Here is an 8,300-nt window from a genome sequence, read left to right on the forward strand (position 1 = left end):
CAATCTACACAAGTAATTGCAAAATTTCAATATAGTGCCCTTTTATTTTCCTTTTATAGAAAATAAAAGGAAATTAATTGCTAATAAAATAATACATTTTTCATATTTAAGTACTTGGCATGGTCACACCTGAAAACATGATGTAGTCAGATGCTTATACTTATATGTGGAATTTCTGTGAATACAACACTTGTAAATGTAGTCAGATACAAGTGTGTGAAGTCAACAACTACAATATTGTGTAATGTTGTTTTCTGAAATGGTGACCAACTTTTAGTAAAATTTAGAGCAAAACAAAGTACAATCTTTCCCTTGTTTTATACAGCATTTTTAGAAAATTACTAAAAATAATTTGTGACAGATGTAAAGCAGAATTGGAGTCTAGGTTCTGTTCAATACAGTTTTTTCACTACAAGAATGTCTGCTAAGATACTAAAAGCAGAGACAAATGACAACTTACCTATAGAAGAAAAAAATTAAAATCACAGTGGATTTCTCATCAGAAACCATGGAAACCACAAGAAAGTGGCACGACATTTTTCCAGTGCTGGAAGAAAATAACCGTCAACCCAGAATGCTTTATGCAGCAAAAATATCATTTAGAAGTGAAGAAAGATCAAAAAATTCTCAAATGAAGGAAAATAAAGATAATTTGTCACCAGCAGACCTACACTAAAAGAATGAATAAATGAAGATTTATAAATAGAAAGGAAGTGGTTAAAGAAGTTTCTTAAAATATTAGAAAAATTGAAAGCTACTCGGGAGGCCGAGGCAGGGGACTCACTTGAACCTGGGAGGTGGAGGTTGCAGTGAGGGGATATCACGCCACTGCACTCCAGCCTGGTGACAAAGCAAGACTCTGTTGAAAGAAAGAGAGAATGAGAGAAAGAGAGAGAGGGAGGGAGGGAGGAAGGAAGAAGGGAAGGAGAGAGAGAAAGAGAGAGAGCAAGAGGGAGAGAAGGAGGGAGAGAAGGAGAGAGAGAGAGAGAGAGAAAAGAAAGAAAAAAGGAAAAGAAAAGAAAAAGGAAGAAAGAGGGAGAGGGAGAGGAAGAAAAGGAAAAGTAACAAAGAAAGAAGAAAAAGGAAAAGAACACAGTAAGCAAAAATATAGGTAGATACAATAGATCTTCCTTATCCTCTTGAGCCTTCTGAATTATGTTGACAGTTGGAGCAAAAATTGTAATAATGTTTAATATGGTCTTGAATGTATGTAGAGAAAATATTTAAGATAATTTTGTTATAAATAGGGAAGGGAAAGGGACATAAAAAGAGGTAAGCCTCCTACACTTCATGTGAAACTTGTAAAATGATGACACTAACAGACATTTGTGTGTGTGATAAGATGTATGTGTGTGTTGGGGTGAGTGGGTATGAGGTAATACCTAAAGCAACTACTAAGACTCAAAACATTATAGACTAATAGACTCAAAACACTATTGGAAAATCAAAGTGAAATTTTACAAAATGTTCAAGCAGCCTGCATTTTGAACAGGAAAAAGGGAAAAGAAAATTGAGAAATAAAAGTTAGAGAGAAAATACAGCAAAATATATAATGGCAGACTTAAACTTTAATGTATCAATAATCATATTAAATGCAAATAATATGGTTTAAAATAAATGGTTAAGAATAAAAGGATGGAGGTGCTGGAGCTGTTGCCACCAAGTCCGGATCTCATTGCCGTGTGCCCCCAGTGCTTGCCTGACATGCATTCCCAATTCCTTTTGGTTCCAAGTCCAGTGTTGCAACTCTCAAGGATCAGCTGATTCATAATCTTCTAAAACAACAACAGCCCCCCCCCATTAAGATTACATTTGTTGGAGTTAGTGCTGTTGGCATGGTCTGTGCCATCAGTATCTTAATGAAGGACTTGGCAGATGAACTTGCTCTTGTTGATGTCATGGAAGACAAATTGAAGGGAGAGATGACGGATCTCCAACATGGCAGCCTTTTCCTTAGAACGCCAAAGATTATCTCTGGCAAAGACCATAATGTAACTGCAAACTCCAAGCTGGTCATTATCACATCTGGGGCACGTCAGCAAGAGGGAGAAAGCCATCTTAATTTGGACCAGCATAACATGAACATCTTTAAATTCATCATTCCTAATGTTGTAAAATACAGCCCAAACTGCAAGTTGCTTATTGTTTCAAATCCAGTGGGTATCTTGACCTATGTGGCTTGGAAGATAAGTGGCTTTCCCAAAAACCGTGTTATTGGAAGTGGTTGCAATCTGGATTCAGCCCAATTCCGTTACCTGATGGGGGAAAGCTGGGAGTTCACCCATTAAGCTGTCATGGGCGGGTCCTTGGGGAACATGGAGATTCCAGTGTGCCTTTACGGAATGGAGTGAATGTTGCTGGTGTCTCCCTGAAGACTCTGCACGCACATTGAGGGACTGATACAGATAAGGAACAGTGGAAAGAGGTTCACAAGCAGGTGGTTCAGAGTCCTTACAAGGTGATCAAACTGAAAGGCTACACATCCTGGGCCACTGGACTCTCTGTGGCAGATTTGGCAGAGAGTATAATGAAGAATCTCAGGCGGGTACACCCAATTTCCACCATGATTAAGGGTTTCTATGGAATAAAGGATGATGTCTTCCTTAGTGTTGCTTGCATCTTGGTACAGAATGCAATCTCAGACCTTGTGAAGGTGACTCTGACTCCTAAGGAAGAGGCCCGTTTGAAAAAGAGTACAGATACACTTTGGGGGATCCAAAAAGGGTTGCAGTATTTTTTTAAATTTTTTTATTATTTTTTTTTTGAGATGGAGTTTCACTCTTGTTGCCCAGGCTGGAGTGCAATGGCACAATCTTGGCTCACTGCAACCTCTACCTCCCAGGTTCAAGCAATTCTCCTGCCTCAGCCTCCCGAGTAGCTGGGATTACAGGTACCCACCACCACACTCAGCTAATTTTTTGTATTTTTAGTAGAGAAGGGGTTTCACCATGTTGACCAGGCTGGTCTTGAACTCCTGACCTCAGATGATTCACCCACCTCAGCCTTCCAAAGTGCTGGGATTACAGGCGTGAGCCACCGCTCCCAGCCAGAGCTGCAATTTTAAAGTCTTCTGATATCATCCATTTCACTGTTTAGGCTACAACAGGATTTTAGTTGGAGGTTGTGCATGTTGTCCTTTTTTCTGGTCTGTGATTACAACAGTAATATTAAGATGGACTGGGAAAAACATCAATTCCTAAAGTTAGAAATAGAAATGGTTTGTAAAATCCTACAGCTATATCCTAATGCTGGATGTCACTAATCCTGCGTAGTCCTAAACTGGTTAGTCTGAAATAGTTCTACTACCTCTGAGGCACCACTGCCAATGCTACACATGCTGCAGTTGCCCCTTGAGCCAGATGGAGGTTTACCATGTGTTATATAACTTCCTGGCTCCCTCACTGAACAATGCCTAGTCCAACATTTTTTCCCAATCAGTCACATCCTGGGATCCAGTGTATAAATCCAATATTGCATGTCTTGTACATAATTGTTACAAAGGATCTTATTTTGTGAACTATGTATATCAGTAGTGTACATTACCATATAATGTAAAAAGACCTACATATAAACAGTGCAACCAACTATCCAAGTGTCATACCAACTAAAACCCCCAATAAACCTTGAACAGTGAAAAAGAATAAAATAAAAATAGAACAATGGAAAAATATAGATCACACAATCAAAAGAAAGTAGAAGTGGCCATATTGATATCAGATAAAGTAAATTTCAGAACAAATAAAATTACCAGAAACCAGAGGAACATCATACAGTGATAAAAGAATCAATCCACCAATAAAATGTAGTAATCTTAAATGTATCCATACCAAACAATAAAGTTGCAAAATATGCAAAGCAAAAATTGATAGAACTGAAAGGAGAAATAGACAAATCCACAATTATAGCTAGAGATTTCAACACCCCTCTGTCAACAACTGACAGAACAACTAGACAGAAAATCAGCAAGGATATAAAAACTCCTATCTACCAACCAACAGAATCTAGTCAGTGTTTATAGAACACTCTAGCCAACAATAGCAAAATATGCATTATTTTCAAGTGCCCATGGAATATATGACAGGATTACCAGGTTATCCTGGGTCATAGAACAAATTTAAAAGAATTTAAAAGAGTTAAAATCACGTAGACTGTGTTCTCCAACCAAAATGGAATCAAACTGGAAATCAATAACAGAAAGATAGCAGGAAAATCTCCATGCACTTGGAAACTAAATAACATTCTTTTAAATAATCACAGGGCAAAGAGGAATTCTTCAAGGGAAATTTTTAATACATTCAACTGAATGAAATAAAAATGCAGCATATCAAAATTTGTGGAATGCATTCAAGGCAGTACTGAGACAGAAATGCACAGCACTAAATGCATACATTAGAAAGGAAAAGTAACAGATGAATACTATAAGCTTTCACTTCAATAATCTACAAAAAAAAAAAAAAAAACAGCAAAACAACCCCAAAGCAAGCAGAAAGAAGGAAATAATAAAGAGCAGAAATGAAATCTCCAGGCCCTGATGGCTTCACTGGAGAATTCTCCCAAACATTTATTTTAAAAAGAAATGAAACCAATTTACACATTCTCTTCTAGAAAACAGAAGAAAAAAGAACAGTTTCCAACTCATTTCATGAAGACACTATTACTCAAAACACAAAACCAGACAAAGACTGTACAAAAAAGATAACTAAAGGCCAATAACCCTCATGAATATAAAAGCAATAATTCTTAATGTTAGCAAGTAGAATATAATAAAAGTACACACCATGATGAAGTGGGGCTTATTCTAGGGATGCAAGGTTGGTCGCTGTTTTAAAATCAAAGACTGTAATCCACTATATTAACTGGCTAAAGAAGAAAAATCGGCCGGGCGCGGTGGCTCAAGCCTGTAATCCCAGCACTTTGGGAGGCCGAGGCGGGCGGATCACAAGGTCAGGAGATCGAGACCACAGTGAAACCCCGTCTCTATTAAAAATACAAAAAATTAGCCGGGCGCGGTGGCGGGCGCCTGTAGTCCCAGCTACTCAGGAGGCTGAGGCAGGAGAATGGCGCAAACCCGGGAGGCGGAGCTTGCAGTGAGCCGAGATCGCGCCACTGCACTCCAGCCTGGGCAACAGCGTGAGACTCCGTCTCAAAAAAAAAAAAAAAAAAAGAAGAAAAATCGCAGGATCATATCAATCAGTACAGAAAAATACTGGAGAGAATTCAATACCCATTTATGATTTAAAAAAAAAAACTCAAAAAATAGGAATAAGAGAGAACATCCTCAACTTGACAAGGAACAAAACACCTACAGTAATATTATACTTTAGTAAAAGACTGAATGTCTTCTCTCTAAGATGAGGAATGAGGCAAAAAATATCCACCTTCACACTCTTATTCAACATAGTGCTGAAAGCTCTAGCCAACGCAATATGGCAGCATATGAAAATAAAAGAAATAGATATCAGAAAGAAAAAAATAAGACTGACTGTTCCTACTTGCAGTAGACATAACTGTCTTTACAGAAAACCCCAAAGAATCTGCAAAAAAACAACTCCTAGAATTAATGTGAGTTCAGAAAGGTTGTAGGATATAAGACAAACATATAAAAAGCAACTATATTTCCATATAGTAGCAATGAATGCATGAATACCAATAATTTAAAAATGCAATATAACTTAAAATCACTCAAAAAATTGAAAACTTAGATTTAAAACATGTACTATAACTTTTATGTCAAAAACTATTCAATGCCAATTAAAGAAATCAATTATTTAAATAAATGAGGAAACATATCATGTTCATGGACTGAAAGATCCAACATAGTAAAGACGTCAATTCTCCCCAAACTGATATACAGATTTGACATAACTACTATCAAAAATCCAGCAAGATTATTTTATAGATATGGACAAGATTATTCTAAAATGAATACATGGAAAGACAAAAGAACTAGAATAGCTAAAATAAAAATAAAGTAACAGGAATGTGTCTACTTATTTTCAAGACTTATAATATTGCTACCATAATCAAGACTCTGTGGTACTGGTGGAAGGAGAGACACATAGATCAATGGGACAGAATAAAGACTGCAAAAATAGAACCACACAAATATACCCAATTCATTTTTGACAAAGGAACAAAAGCAATTCAATAAAGAAAAGACTGCCTTTTCAGCAAATGGTTCTGGAAGAATTGGACATCTATAGGCCAAAAAAAGATCCTTGACCTAAGTCTCACATCTTATACTGACTCAAAATCTAACAAAGACCCTTAAATATAAACCATAAAACTATAAAACTTTTAGAAAAAAAAAAACTTGGGAGAAAATCTTCAGGATCCAGGGATAGGCAAAGAATGTTTAGACTTGTCACCAAAAGCATGATCCATAAAAGGAAAAAATGATAAATTGGACTTCATCAAACTTTAAAAGTTTGCTCTGTGAAAGACTGTTGCTGAGGGGATGAAAAGACAAGCTACATAATGAGAGAAAATATTTGCAAACCATGTATTCAACAAATGACTATTATCTAGAATATGAAAAGAGCTCTCAAAATGTGACAGTTAAAAAATAATCAGATAAGCAAATGAGAAAATTACATAGACATTTCATCAAAAAGGATATACAGATGACAAATAAGCAAATAAAAATATTTTCACATCAGTAGCCATTAAGGAAATGAAAAATTAACACCACAATGAAATATTTCTATATACATATCAGAATGCCTAAAATAAAAAATAGTGACAACACCTATCTGGGTGCAGTGGCTCACACCTGTAATCCCAGCTCTTTGGGAAGCCAAGGCAGGTGGATCACTTGAGGTCAGGCATTCGAGGTCAGGCATTCGAGACCAGCCTGGGCAACATAATGAAACCGCATCTCTACTAAAGATGCAAAAATTAGTTGGATGTGGTGGTGCATGCCTGTAGTCCCAGCTACTCAGGAGGCCGAGGCATGAGAATCACTTGAATACAGGAAGTGGAGGTTGCAGTGAGCAAAGATCATGTGACTATACTCCAGCCTGGGTGACAGAGTGAGACTCTATCTCAAAAAAAAAAAAAAAAAAAAAAAATAGTGATAACACCAAATGCTGGCAATGTTAAGAAGGAACTAGATCAAGGTTATGAAAAAACCTCCAAGGTTATGAAAAAACCTCCAAGGTTATGAAGAAACTGGATCACTCATACATTGTTGGTGAGAATGTAAAACGAGTACAAGCCACTCTGGAAAACAGTTTCTCTAAAAACTAAACATACAACTACCATGTGACCCAGCAACTGCACTACCAGGCATTTATCCCAGAGAAATGAAGAGCTATGTTCACACAAGAATCCATATATGACTGTTTATAGCAGCTTTATTTGTTAAAACCCTGAACTGAAAACAACCTAGATGTCCTACAATGGGTGAATGGAGAAACAACTGTGAAATATTCATACCATGGAATACTACTCAGCAATAATATTGATACAATATAACAACTTCGATGAATTTCAAAAAAAAAAAAATGGACTGAGTTAAAAAAAAAAAAAAAGCCAATCTCACATTAACCTTTTATATAACATTCTTGAAAGGACAAAATTATAGTAATGGAGAACAGATCAATGGTTGCCAAGTGTTGAGGGAGGGAGGAGAGGAGGAAGGGAAGTGGGTGTGACTAAAAAAAAAAGGCAGCACAAAGGATCCTTGTAGTGATGGAAATGTACTGTATCTTGACTGTGTCAATGTCAGTATCTTGGTTGTGATATTATACTCTAGTTTTGCAAGATGTTACTATTGGAGGAAACAGAGTAAAAAGTGCGTGGACCGCTCAGTATTATTTCATGTGAATATACAATTAACTGAAAATGAAAAGCTTAATTGTTTAAAGTAACACTATTTGGGGGAGGGGGACTCATGTGGTGTGGAGATGGGAAAAATATGTGTGAGATTGTCAAGTGGACTGTGAGATGTCCAGAATTCCTGAATCTCCCTCTGCTCACCAAATGCCACCCTTTCCTCATTGTTACCACTTCTAAAACTTGCCCTACCCATCCCACATCACCCTTTATGGACAATACTCATACAACCCACACTGAAAGCCACTGCACTGGAAGGTAACAATAACTCTATAGAGCTGGTAGGAAGAGGCTACTTTATAAATGAAAACTGAGGAATCTGAGTGAGGCGAAGGCACCCTCCCAAAATCACACAACAAGTAAATTTCGTAGCCAGTTTTTCCACCGTTTCACATCACTTCACATAATCATTTCACTCCACTACATTTCTAATCATCTACCATTTTCAAAGCTCTTTTTAAAAT

The 8,300-nt window shown here is 37.0% G+C and overlaps 1 pseudogene; it reads left to right on the plus strand.

Annotated features, from left to right (window-relative positions):
• LOC105464907 (L-lactate dehydrogenase A chain-like) overlaps window positions 1-7,871 on the plus strand; it is a 38,804-nt pseudogene extending 30,933 nt beyond the window's left edge.
• The last annotated feature ends 429 nt before the right edge of the window (window positions 7,872-8,300 follow it).

The sequence above is a fragment of the Macaca nemestrina genome, chromosome 13 (genome assembly GCF_043159975.1).
Source record: "Macaca nemestrina isolate mMacNem1 chromosome 13, mMacNem.hap1, whole genome shotgun sequence".
Taxonomy (NCBI): domain Eukaryota; kingdom Metazoa; phylum Chordata; class Mammalia; order Primates; family Cercopithecidae; genus Macaca; species Macaca nemestrina.